The sequence below is a fragment of the Lagenorhynchus albirostris genome, chromosome 17 (assembly GCF_949774975.1).
Source record: "Lagenorhynchus albirostris chromosome 17, mLagAlb1.1, whole genome shotgun sequence".
NCBI classification, from domain to species: Eukaryota; Metazoa; Chordata; class Mammalia; order Artiodactyla; family Delphinidae; genus Lagenorhynchus; species Lagenorhynchus albirostris.
In genome coordinates this window covers 11,073,167-11,087,372 of record NC_083111.1, presented here as the reverse complement: position 1 = coordinate 11,087,372, position 14,206 = coordinate 11,073,167, and positions in this window count along the sequence as shown.

Here is a 14,206-nt window from a genome sequence, read left to right as displayed (position 1 = left end):
GAAGGCAGGGCTCCATTTTAGGAGATAACATTTTAAGGGAAAAAGAATCATTACCTCTCCATGTAGAAACTCAGAGAAAAAGTGTACTGCTTTAAGGAAATTCGTATGTAAAAATAAAGCTTTGTAAAACTTTCTTTACATGGGCATTTATACTTTTAGTTTTGATTTTATTGATTTTTTTAATGTATCAAGTTCTTCCAGGCAATATAAGGTCTTTTTAAAAAAAATTAGATTCACATGACACACATGGAATTAAAGCAAGATGTACCTAGTGAGAAGAAATCCAAGTGTTTCCGGCCCCGCTGAGAGTTAAATTCAGTAAAAAACCAGTGTTTTTTACTGAAGGACGATAAACAATGTATAAAGACTTCTGGATGAAGATACTTATGGTGCTTGGTATTAAGGACTACTAGTATTTTATTTAACTTCTTGTGGAAATGTATGTAGTAAAACTCTTGGGGATGACAATCTACAGGGATTTTTTTCTCACTCTGATTGGATAGTAAGTAGCAAGTGTAGGCTGGTAGGAGGTAATGAGTTAAAGAAAAATGTATTCTAAATTAAGATCCTGATCACTGAGCTATTAGTTATGATACAGGATGGGAGAGCAGATACACTTTCTTCCTTCATTATACCATTTCTTAGTGTTGTCATAGCAATATAGGCCAAGCAGATGGTTTGTCACCTCCATAACTTATGTTAGAAATGTAAGTTTAATACTAGGAAAAAGAAGATACTTTCCTTACTCTGGTTGGTGAAGCTCAATGGAGACAAAGTGATGGAGAAATGCCAACGATTACCAAACTCATGCTGACGCTTAAGGGTATGTTTCAGTTAGGTCATTAAAGTTAGTTATTAAACATTTGAAAACCTATATTGTCCCGGTCATGGTGCTGATGGATGGAGTTATAGACATGGTTCTTTGTGGGGTTCATGGTCTAGTGGGAAGGAAGGAAGATCATGGAACAGCTCATTACAAATATGATGTACCTGGAAGTAGTACAGGAGGTTCGGGAGACCTGATGTTGTCTGGGAAGGGGGATGGGGGAGTCAGGATAGGCTTCTTGGAGAAATTAAAGTTTAAGCCAGAACTTGAGTGATGAGCAGGCATTCATTGGCCAAGTGGGGCAAGGAGAGCATTCCAGGCAAAAGGAACAGCTTTGTAAAGGCTAAGTAAGAGTAAGGCTGATGTGTTGAGTCCAAGATGAGACGGAAATGTTGGTGGAGGCCAGATAAAACAAGACTTTGTAGGCCCTTTTAGTCCCTGAATATTTTGTTTCCTCTACTAATGCAAATAGTTCAATTGCTATTAAGTATTTGTACATTAATAAACTAATAATAACTACCATTTATTATGCTTCACAGTTGCTAATTGCTCTTGTTTAGTATTCATTTGGTCTCAATACTTCTATGAGGTCTGTTAATTAAAAAAAAGTGGATTTGGGATTTCCCTGGTGGTCCAGTGGCTAAGACTCCGCTCTCCCAATGCAGGGGGCCCCGGTTCAACCCCTGGTCAGGGAACTAGAGCTCATATGCTGTAACTAAGAGTTTGCATGCCACAACTAAGATCCCGAACGCGGCAACAAAGATCCCTTGTGTGGAAGGAAGGGAGGGAGGGAGGGAGGAAGGTAAGACTGAAACATGGGTTTGGTAATTGGTAATTTGCCCAAGAGATTACTTAGGCTACCATGTGGAGAATGGGCCTGAGAGAAGAATGGATTGGAGGGTACCACATTATAAGGCTATTACCATACTTGCAATGCAGGGACAATGGTGGCTTGGACTTGGTAAGAAGCAGTGGGCATGGAGAGAGGTGTCACGTTTGAGAGTTTTTTTAATGCATTCTCAGAGAAGGACATGGTGATTCGTTGTGAGGGGAGACCCCCAGGATCCTTAGCAGCTGCACCGATGGGCTTGTTGGACATTGAGCTAGGGGACACTAGAAGAATAGGATTGTGGGCGAGGGTGTTGATGAGGGATCTAGGGACGCGTGCTTTAAGACAGGAGAGACTGAGATGTTTAGATGCTAGTGGGATGGATCCTAGAGAGAGAAGATATAGAAAAGAGACATTTAACGTAGAATGAGGTTCAGAAGCGAGTGTAGTCCAGAGGAGGGCTGGAAGGACTGGTCTTTGATAGTTGAACTCTGGATCCTTCTCTAAGGCTGAACAGAGACTTGCTGGATTGGCCAGTTAGGAATTTTCTTATATTACTCTTATTAAATTCCTAGTGGACTAAAGAGACAAGTTGAATTCGTTTTATCTTAAGCCTATTTGAATTAACCAGAATGAGAATGTGCTCAGTCTCAATACTCCAGTCACTCACATTTTTTATATTAGCGTGGATGAGTTTATTTCCATGAAAGACCATCAGACTCCTGGATTATGATCTGCTTTCTCTGATCCTTGCATCTAGTTCAGTGGGTCTCAACCCTATCTGCACATTAGGATTATTTGCCTGCTTTTAATAAATAACATTGTCCCCACTCCAGATACTTGAACCAGTCTCTGGGGACGGGGCAAGGGCCTGGGTATTTTTTAACAGCTTTGGGGTGATGCTAATATACAGCCAAGGTTGAAAACCATGAATTAGTCCTTGTACTTCTAAGATCTAAAGGTCTTGTGAGAGATGTTACTTTTTGCTCAGTTCAGGAAAGCCCCTTTCCTCCAACCAGCTGGTTTCAGAAACTGCTCAAATTGAAATTCAGAGCAAAAGCTTATATACAAAACCTTTGATGTTTAGTTGAATATCTTTGCTGTTTTATTAGTTACTCAGCTTTTGTATGATTTTTAGTGTGTTCATTTTGCCCTTGGGCTTATTTCTGAAGTGTTTCCCGTTATAAATGTCAGGGTGCCCTAAAGAGCATCCAGCCTGGTGCCACCTGTTTGATAGCAGATATTCTTTATAGATTTGAAGTTTCTTAACCTTGAAATTCTTTTTTATTTCAGCCCCCAGTAGTATTACCTGTTTTAAAATATTTCGACAACACATATACCCACAAATGTTCGGATTCTCCAGATACCCAGAATCTAGGTCATGCTCCAAGTAAAAATATATTAAAAGGGCAAGAATATAATTCAAAAATTTTTCAAGGCACCGCCGGGGAGAAAGTTTAAATTTAATCAATTGAATACTTAAAACGGACATAAACATTTTAGAGCTAGCAACTATTCAAAAGCATAAATGTTTTAGGATGAAGAAGCCTTTGATAGTTGTAATAAGCTTGAATTGTTATTTGGTATATGTTATAAATTACAGCTTCTACTATTACATAAACATGGAATTATGTTGGTTGGTGAGGCTTGGCTAATGGGTGTCACACATTTCCTGTATATTTATAAATTCTCTAAATTAAAAAATATTAATTCACAGCTGTAGAAGCAAAACTGTCATCAGTAGAAAGGCAGCTATCTTACATGACGTTTTAGCAAGTTATGGCTGTTAGTTTTCTTCACCTGTTTCAAAGGAATGCATAGTGTGTTTTTATAAGTGTTTGTGTTCATGTCATCAGTACTTACCATAGAGGAATGGTAATGACTTTAATTTCAGTTGTCTACATTTTCAAAACAATGAAGACATATGAAGACTCTAAAACAGAAATAGCAACCATTCAAAATAGTTGAACGTTTATTGTATCATTTGCTCTACAGCAGCAATCTCATTATTAAAGTAAATATAGCCAGTTTATGTGCATATGTAGATACAGGGATCTATAATGTACATTATGATTTATAACTATCAAGTACACAAATGTAATGGATATTTTGGTTTATTTTCAAGCTCTCTCAGGAGTGGTTGCAATTTCAGCTGAAGATTTGAAAGTTTTCTTATGAAATTTTACCTCCACCCCCTCTTTTGCAGATGAACTATTGAAGAAAAAGGATGAAAGCAGACTGATTCTCTACCTACTTTTTAGATTTCAGATTCACATGTGTTTTAATAGTTGCCTCCACGCAGTCTTACAGTTAAGGCTTTCTGGTTCGTAGTTCTTATAAATAATTGTGCAAGGGCTCTGCAGTGTAATATATTTGTGATATGTAAGGCATAACAATTTTCCAAAAGTATGTCTAAAACTAACATATAAATGTCCTCTATAAAATCAGTAATATGTGACTTAGTAATTTATTAAATCTGAATTTTTTTAAAGAAAAATTTTGAAATGATATGTGAAAATTATAGAGGTAGCCTGATTTTCCATTATATTTTATTCTTTCAAGTTAAAAAGAGGTCCAGGTCCTGTGTGATGATTGGGGGTGGGGTGGAAGAGAGAAAAGTATTCCCGAGTTTTGAGTTCTGACTCAGAACCCTTCTGTAACTTAAATGAACACAGTTATCTACTAGAATAAACGATATTCGTTATTCCTAATCAATATCGTAGGGATGTATTACTCCAAAATTAAACCCAGCTCAATAGTAAAGAAGTCAGCAAGTCAAATTATACGTTAGTATAGAAAAATTTCCCAGCTACGTCTTACATTGAATATATCTAGTCTCCTAGAAACCTCTTCCAAAGAACTAGCTATCTTTGTCAACTTTGTCCAGGTCTGCTATAATATCTATCACAGTGGTTCTTTTTTTTTTTTTTTAAGAAGATGTTGGGGGTAGGAGTTTATTAATTAATTTATTTTTGTTGTGTTGGGTCTTCGTTTATGTGCGAGGGCTTTCTCTAGTTGTGGCAAGCGGGGGCCTCTCACTATCGTGGCCTCTCTTTTTGCGGAGCACAGGCTCCGGACGCGCAGGCTCAGCGGCCATGGCTCACGGGCCTAGTTGCTCCGCGGCATGTGGGATCCTCCCAGACCAGGGCTCGAACCCGTGTCCCCTGCATTAGCAGGCAGATTCTCAACCACTGCGCCACCAAGGAAGCCCATATCACAGTGGTTCTTGAAGGGGATGAGGAGAGTGGTATAGGGTTTTCACAATGTCTGGGGGCACGTTTACGGTTCATGCCCACCCTTTGTTATGGTCATAGTAATGGAACGAACTATTGGGACTTAGTGTGCTGGGGCCGGGATGCTAAATGTCCTCCAGTGCTCAGGAAAGTCCCAAGTGTTGAGGATCTTCAATGCAAGTAGAGATGCAGGTAATAAATATATCGAGTGTGTGTAGGTAATAATACCATAACTTTACTGATTAATAAAATATTATGTAAATTTAGATCAGATAGTTTACATTTTATCTGGGTATAAATGAGCAGTTTCAGATTTTGACACAAATTGGGACAGAAGATTTTTTTGTGTTATGTATGTTCATTAGATCTCAAAGGAAAATTATGGTAGCCTTTAGGAGATCGTGAAGTCCTAAATCACTAATGGGGAGATGTTTCTTTAATCATTGACAGATGCTATAATGCAATGTGGCTTGGTCAATTTAAAAAATCTCCACTCATAAACACTAAATGTAGGAAACAATTACATTTTACTAAACTGAGTCAAATAATGATGTATGAGTAACTATACTTAATTCCTTACATTAATTTTATATTCACACATTAAACTATCCATTTATCTAATGAATCTAAACTTCTTAAGCTACAACTATATTTGTGATTCTTTATGCAGATTGTTTACTCGATCTTTTTGCTTTAGTTAGATGAATAATATGCTAAGGGAAAGGCGATTTTACCAGGAGCCTTTTAAACTTTTGTTATCCTATTTCAGCAAGATAGGTATAGATGGCATTCCTAGTTTTCACTAGCCCTGTTACACACGTTGCTAAAACTGTAAAATTTTTATTTCCCGGGCTGCTACTTATCCTATTCTGGACTTACACATTCAACAATTAAAATAATTGTGTACTATTTTAAATACTTTTCATGTTCCTGTAATGATTATGCCAAAGTTAGCCATTGATTTACTTATCAAGAAACCTACCAAGTCAGCTTCCTGGAATCAGAAGAGACCTGGGTTTAGAGTCCAGCTCTAACCTACATGTTATATGACTTAATTATGCTCTTCAATTTCTTATATGCCAAGTAAGGTTAATACCTATCTTCACAAGATTTATGCGAGGCTCAATTTAGACAGTATTTTAATATTTGAAATGAAAGTAAACTTGGACTTAAAAATCTTAAAACAGGAAATTCCCTGGCGCCCCAGTGGTTAGGACTCTGTGCTTCCACTGCAGGGGGCCTGGGTTTGATCCCTGGTAGGGGAACTAAGATCAAATAAATAAAAAAGAAAAACTTAAAATTTTTTAAACCAGGTATTATCTTTTTAAAAACAATTTCATGTGAACTTACTGTGAAGAATAAACGTGGCTTTTAAACAATCTTTGTGATCATTTGGAAGGGCTTGGTATTTGGTATTTGTACTAAATGAGGTTGGGGCCTTAAAGTGACAGCCTGCTAAGTTGCCTTTGTCAGAGGAAAGTAGCCCATGGCAGCTTTGTCTAAATGGCGTAGGAGTGTTTGCATTTTGCCATGGTCATGGGTCAGAGATGGTGGATGGTGACAAAATGATCCAATAAGCTTTTTAGCTAGGATTATTTGGAGCTAAAAAGCCCTGACATAAACAGAGATGATACTGTCAAAGTACTAGTGCCGTTAGTGATGCTGATATATCTTAAAAATAAATCATTTTCCTTTAAGTTTACCTGGGCATGTTTCTTTTTTTTTCAGGTAGAGCACTGGGGATTTTAATAGAACAATACTCTCATGGTCCGTGCCATCAGGAAACTTATTATATGCTTTTAAAAACAAAAGTTATACATATGCATGGTTTAAAGAAATAACAAGTATTATAAGGTTTTCTATGAAAACAGAAGGCAGTCCACTACCTTTTCCCCCATTTCGACTTTCACAGAGGCATCAGTTTCAACTCTTTTAGTTGACTGTATTTTAGATTTATCTCCATTATCTCTAAGTAATTTTGTTTTCTTTGAATTTTATTTTTTTATACAGCAGGTTCTTATTAGTTATCATTTTATACATGTTAGTGTACACATGTCAATCCCAATCTCCCAATTCATCCCCCTCCCCCATCCCCCTCCCCTATCCCCCATGCCCGCTACTTTCCCCCCTTGGTGTCCATACTTTTGTTCTCTACATCTGTGTCTCTATTTCTGCTGGGCATGTTTTTTATTTACGACCTGAGCAGAGCAATAACCGAATCTGGTACCAGGAGTGGGATATGAACCACCATTCAAAGACCTTTATTTTTTATTTTATTTAATTTTATTTATTTATTTACTGGCTGCGTTGGATCTTCCATTACTGTGCGCCAGCTTTCTCTAGTTCCAGCGAGCGGGGGCTACTCTTCGTTGCGGTGTGAGGGCTTTTCATTGCAGTGGCTTCTCTTGTTGTGAAGCACAGGCTCTAGGCACGCAGGCTTCAGTAGTTGTGGCTCACGGGCTCAAGAGCACAGGCTCAGTAGTTGTGGCGCACGGGCTTAGTTGCTCCGTGGCATGTGGGATCTTCCCGGACCAGGGCTCGAACCCATGTCCCCTGCATTGGCAGGCGGATTCTTAACCACTGCACCACCAGGGAAGCCCTCAAAGACCTTTATTTTATTACGAGTGTCTTCATGAACATAGGGGAGTCCCATCAGAGGCACATTCAAGTTTTATGAGTCCAAGTGTATGTGCTGGGCCAGAGGGAAAGAGAGAGGTTGAGGGTTTAAGTCATGCAGTCACTTCTGACTACCATTTCTCTTGAATACTCCCCAGACTAAGTGAGCTCCCTCAGTTGGTCATAGATTCTTTGTGCCTTGTAGCGTGAGCTTCTCACTGTGCAGAGTGTGATTCTAGTGTTTAAAGATAAGTATTTTTTTATACAAGATGGCCTCAAATGCAAGCCAACTATTTCATCTGGTGCTCACCCAAAGATTGAGCCATCTGTTTGAACACTGAAGGAAAAACTGGCTGTGTTGGACACGTTGAGAATCTGCTTCCAACATGGTCTGTAAATGTTGTATACTGTATTTTTTAAAGGTGACTTTGATTTCCAAGCATAATTTTGACTCCATGAGATTTTTTTTCTTGTGTATATAACTCTGCACGAGATGCAACTCCACCATAATAAATGCTGTATCCTTCCAATTTTCCTTTGTGACTGGGTAACATAGATATTTTCAATAGTTCTTTATCTTCCAAGGTGTATGGAGACCTTTTAAAAAAAACCTTTTCATTCAAGGAATTAAAATAATGACCTGAATATAAAGCAGGGTTTTGAGCAAATATCTTTAGTTTATATATAGTTGTAAAATGACCCATGCAAAGTCGAAGTTATTATAAAATTTTATGAAATTGCACATTTAGTGAAATAGGCCCCAGTCATGGCAACACCCTTATAGGATTATCCTCTGTAATTATCCTCAGGCCAGGACATGATGTGGCAGGGTTTACTAGGGCTAGATGATGATGTAGTAGACCAGAGATCAGCATTTTTTTCTATAAAGCACCAAATAGGAAATATTCTGTAAGGGCCAAAAAAGGCTTTGAAGGCCTTAAAGTTTATTGCAACAACTCAACTCTGCAGTTGCACCAAGAAAGCAGCCACAGACAAGAAGTAAATAAGTGAATGTGATTGCATTACCGTAAAACTATTTTCATAAAGAAACGACAGGTTGGCTTGGACACAGTGGATGCTCTCTGAGCTAGAAAATGATAACCTAGGCAGTGTTTCTCATATGTGATTCCCAGATCGGCAGCACTGATCACTGGAAACCTGTTAGCAGTGCAAATTCTCAGGCTCCCTCCCCTGCCCCCAACAGTAGCTACTGAGTCAGAAACCGGGGCTGGGGTCCAGCAATTAGGGTTTTAACCAGCTCTCCAAAGGGGTCTGACACACGCATGCTGAAGTTTGAGAATCACTGCTCTAAAGATCTAGACCCCTTAAGGCCAACCCTAAAACTACACAAGAAGATGTTTTTGGTTGTGTTACCATTGGTGCACAAGACAATAAAGCAATTTGAACGTTGAAGTTAACTGTAAACACTCTTATCGAGTCAGAAAATAGTTTTATCCTTCTGGTAAGGAAACATTTGTTTTTCCAGTTGATGAAGTTGTCTTTTCTGTTTAATATGTTTGAATGGGTTCTAAATTTCTCCTGAAAATTTTCCCTTAGAGACCAGCTTTCCTTTGTGCTATCATCATATATACTAAAAACCCATGAAAATAGTACTAAGTTTCCTGTTGTGGATCCAGTTTAGAGTGGACCCTAACAATGACGCAAAGTTAACGCCTACGATTTTTTCTGGCGTGGTTTTAAAAGACCCATGTCTTACAAATACCTGTGTCAGGATATTCAATAGGAACTTCCTTATTATTCTGGAGTTGCAGCAAGGCCCAAAGCTGAGAATAAAGGGTGCTAATTCTCCCATAGTCTACTGTCCGACACTGCCAAATTTTAATTTATTTTAGCAATCCCTTTCTTCACCCACAGTTACGTCAGGAGAAGCTTGAGGAGGGACCATAGGGGAAACGGTGTTTGGAGCCAGTGGCCACCTCCTCTCCTCCTGGGGGCAGGAGAGGGGGTGGTTTCTTTCAAGCCCAGGGAGGGGCTGGGGCTTTAAGAGAATCAGTCTGAACCCAAAGTGCGTCTTGCATTGTCCCTTTAGTGGAGCAAGGTCAGAGCCTAGAGACAGCATGAAATATATCCGTAGAATGTGAGGAAGTATGTGTACATAGAAATGAATATCTGCTTTTGTCTGGAGGTTTCTGAAGACAAGGAATCTACAAGAGCAGCCTGTGTTGGCAGAGTTTGAAGGATGTGGGTGCCCAGGTAGAGGAGGGTGGTAACTGCCACCCCATTCTAGGATTCCACAGCTCTCAGAGGCTATGGAGGAGTTATCTAGAGGTTCTTTGGGATCCTTGGGAAGGAATTTGGAAGTTAAAGAAGGGCAGGAACTGTATAATTACCTAGATTGAGTGAGAAGACAACTCCCATCAAGAGACATTTACCACATCTATGGGTGAGAGGGTCTAGGTTCCTCCTCCCTGAGGGGCTTCTCAGAAATGGAAGGAGCTGAGTGAGGCTGACAGTAGCCCAAGAAACACACATAGCCTCTTTGGAGACCACCAGCATCAGACAGAACCAAGTCTCATCAGTAGTAATGAGAAACAAGGAATTCCTAACACCATCATCAGGCAGGCAGTTCAGTTACATGTTTCTAACCCCCTAATCCATCCTCCTTGCCTTGAACTCCAGCCTTAAAGAAGGAAAGAGAAGGTTTCAAGGAGAGACAATACCGTTACAAGTCCTAGAGCCGCCACCCATCCCGTGGTTGAGATGCACATGAGTATGGATGGGCTGGGGGTTTGGCATCAGATGTGAGTGTCCGTAGCTGTGAAGGGTCTGATTTTACCTTGCAAGCTAACAAGTTAGCCTGATAGGTTTCATGTCTGCTGGCTGAAGACATCAGACTCCTGTGGCAGAGACAAATGGCTTTTATTACTCACCGCACAATAAAAGCATGAGCCTCAGCATATCCCTGTTGGTTTCCCTTGCCCGCAAGTCCCATGGTCCCTTGCCCGCAAGTCCCATGGGGGTGATTCATGGGCTGAGGTAATACGGATACATGCAGTGGGTTATGGTCCAGGAGAAGGACCCAAGGCCAAGCGCCTAGTGCTTTTATTTATTTATTTATTTTTGCGGTACGCGGGACTTTCACTGTTGTGGCCTCTCCCGTTGCGGAGCACAGGCTCCGGACACGCAGGCTCAGCGGCCATGGCTCATGGGCCCAGCCGCTCTGCGGCACGTGGGATCCTCCTGGACCGGGGCACGAACCCGTGTCCCCTGCATCAGCAGGCAGACTCTCAACCACTGCGCCACCAGGGAAGCCCACACCTAGTGCTTTTTGAGCCAGCTGTAAACATTGTAGGAAAGAGCAAGAAAGCCAGTTTCCTTCTTCTTGAGAATAAGCCGTTAGGTGGTGCTCATCTGGGCTGGGAGAAGGATGGGGCAAGGGATGGCACCCACGGGGCACAATTTAGTGAAGGATTCAGTCTTGTGCAAATGCAGGATTGGCACCTAAGCATGAGAGCCTCCTTAGATTTTGTGCTCTGGGTGCCTTGCTTGCCTCGCCCTAATCCTGGCTCTGCTCATCATGCTGGGCTACCTGGTAGTCACCTGGACTCAGTTGTCCATGTGACTTAGTTGTCTGTGCTCAGTGTCAGAAGACACATGAGCCTGCCAGTCTAGCACACTCAGCAGAAACGTGCAGGGACACTCAGGGGGCAGGGTGCCTCTCCCAACAGTGAGATTGAAGCTCAAAACTGAAGTGTTTTGTTGGGGGGAGGGATAGATTAGGAGACACAAACTTTTACTATATATCAATGTAAAATAGATAAAAAACAAGGTCCTACAGTATAGCACAGGAAACTATATTCAGTATCTTGTAATAAACCATAATGGAAAAGAATATGAAAATATGAGTCACTTTGCTGTACACCAGAAACTAACACATTGTAAATCAACTATACTTCAATTAAAAAAAAACCCACAAGTGTTTTAATAACCCTCGGGCCAAATCCAGCCCCAGCCCACAGTTTTGACATTTTTTCTTTATTTTTTATTATTATTTTAAAAAATAAATTTATTTATTTTTGGCTGCGTTGGGTCTTTGTTGCTGCGCGCAGGCTTTCTCTAGTTGTGGAGAGTGGGGCCTGATCTTTGTTGTGGTGCACGGGCTTTTCACTGCAGTGCCTTCTCTTGTTGTGGAGCATGGGCTCTAGGCACGTGGGCTCCAGTAGTTGTGGCACTCAGGCTCTGTAGTTGTGGCTCACGGGCTCTAGAGCGCAGGCTCAGTAGTTGTGGTGCACGGGCTTAGTTGCTCCGCGGCATGTGGGATCTTCCTGGATCAGGGCTCGAACCCGTGTCCCTTGCATTGGCAGGCGGATTCTTAACCACTGCGCCGCAAGGAAAGTCCTGACATTTTTTTAAAGGATTGCAAAATAAACCAGAATATACAACAGAGATCATATATGACTCACAAAGCCTAAAATATTAGGCTATTTGGCTAATATCTGGCTCTTTACAGAAAAAGTGTTCTGACCCCTGTAAAAACTGAAAGGCAGTTAATTTGCCCATATCTTTAAAAGGTAAGAGAGGGACACTCAATGCAGTAGAGCTCAAGGCAATAGTTTAAAAAAAATGTTTTACATTTACTCCCCCAGAGAGCTGTGTCTCTCCCATAAACTCGTTACACATATGATAGACATTAGGCTGCTTTCAAGTGGACAGTACCCAACTTTAATTAAAGCCAAAGAGAATGCGTTGGTTCGTATGGACAAACTGCAGAAAGGGCAAGCATAGGATCAGTCTGAGATTTGAAAGCCACTGGAACTTGGACACAGGTCGACTTCATTTTTGCCTCCACAGGGTATCTCAGGAGCTTTTCCCCAGTGGTGGAGAACAAGGCTCAGGCCACTCCAGAATCCTCCGCCTCCAGTGCTGCAATTCCGGAGGCAATAAGGAGTCTGCTTCCTAGTTAAGGGTTTGGCCGTTGTCCAACCCTGGACCAGCATCATGGCCAGGGTGGGAGAGGTACCCTGTGATGAACGCAACCCTGTGCCATCTCTCATCTCAGAGAGAGGTAAGATCTCTTAGTAGAGAGCAGTGAAGGGCAGGAGCACGGACGTGACCCTGAGTCACCATTGGCAGCTGCCTCTGTCTACCACAGTGTCCTTACGTTTGGAATCACGTGGGATTTTTAGGCCCTGTCAATGTCTGTACTTGAAGCTCTTTGCCTATAAAACTGTCACGTGTTTAACATTAGCTGCTCTATTTCTGATTGATGTATCAGCTTGGCTTCCAGCCCTGTTTCTACAGTTTGATCACGTTGTTTGGAGTTGTGCTGACTGCGACTGGCCCTCGCAGCTCTTCCTCTTTTACTGTGAGCTCACCACAGAAGAGTTGCTTAGGGAACTTTCATTCATCATCCTCTCATGGTCAGGCACTCCTCCTGCCTTTGTGGCCTCGCCAGATAGTTCCATGGCGAACATTACATTCCTGATTCTAGACTCTGCATCCTATAATCGCAGTGACGATTCTGTTTCGCTAATAAACTTTTAGTGTGGCTTGTAGATGATGGTCATGAAACAAGTGAAATGTGACAGGCTTACAATCCATAATGAAGCCGGAGTTAAAGCAGCCATTCTCTAGATGGTTAACTCTATTTGGGCCTTAGTGCCAGATTGATCCGAGGGCCCTAACAGACTTGCTAGGCTAACTCAGTTCTCTTCCGTTTTGTCTGACACTATGTGGCAGCTTGGGTAATTCCACTGTCCATACTGGGTCTAATATTGTATCAAAAATATATCCCAAGTGTCTATTTTCTCAGCATAAACTTTGGAGGCAACATCCTCTCAATGTGAAACATCTCATTGATAAAAGTCTCAGAGTTGAGGGCTTCCCTGGTGGCGCAGTGGTTGAGAGTCCGCCTGCCAATGCAGGGGACACGGGTTTGTGCCCCAGTCCGGGAAGATCCCACATGCCGCGGAGAGGCTGGGCCCGTGAGCCATGGCCGCTAAGTCTGCGCGTCCGGAGCCTGTGCTCCGCAACGGGAGAGGCCACAACAGTGAGAGGCCCGTGTACCAAAAAGTCTCAGAGTTGAAAGGAATGGTAGTTTAAAAAAAATGGTAGTTGCATTTGTCAGCCAACTGCTTCTGTGTCCATTGATTTAGCCCTTCCTAGGCTGCCCTTTCGGTCCTCAGACAGCTCTGATCATGGAGAAAGCTTCCCTCTTGTTGCAAGGCATCTGCTTCCCTGTTGCACTTACAGGGCAGAGCTAGTCTATTCTCCCCGGGGAAGGTAGGGCCCAGCAAGCCCTCTCTCCTTTATCCTGTCTACTCTACTCTCAAGATATTTAATTCTCTGGGTTAATTCTAGTTAAAGACATATTTGACCAGAAAATATCTATTGGATGTTATATTTTCATTGGCTTTCTGCAATAAACTAGTTTTTATTTCTGAGAGCTTCTTAATAGGGTCCTAAAGTGGTCAATAAATAGCCCCTAGCACCAAAAAACTTAAGAATATAATCTTTCACTAAAAGTTTGTCTTTTCTTTCTCTTTTTTAAAAAAAAATTGCTCTAACTCCAGAACCCAGCAGTATCTGACATACATGTTTGTTTAGTAAATACACATATGAGGAATAAAAAATGAGTGAAGGCATGAATATCCCTGTGTTTCCATTCTCCTGCAGTCTATCAACCCACCATCCTATTGCCAATTAGCTAAGGATCTGTAGTGGCTTCACGTTCTGCCTCAT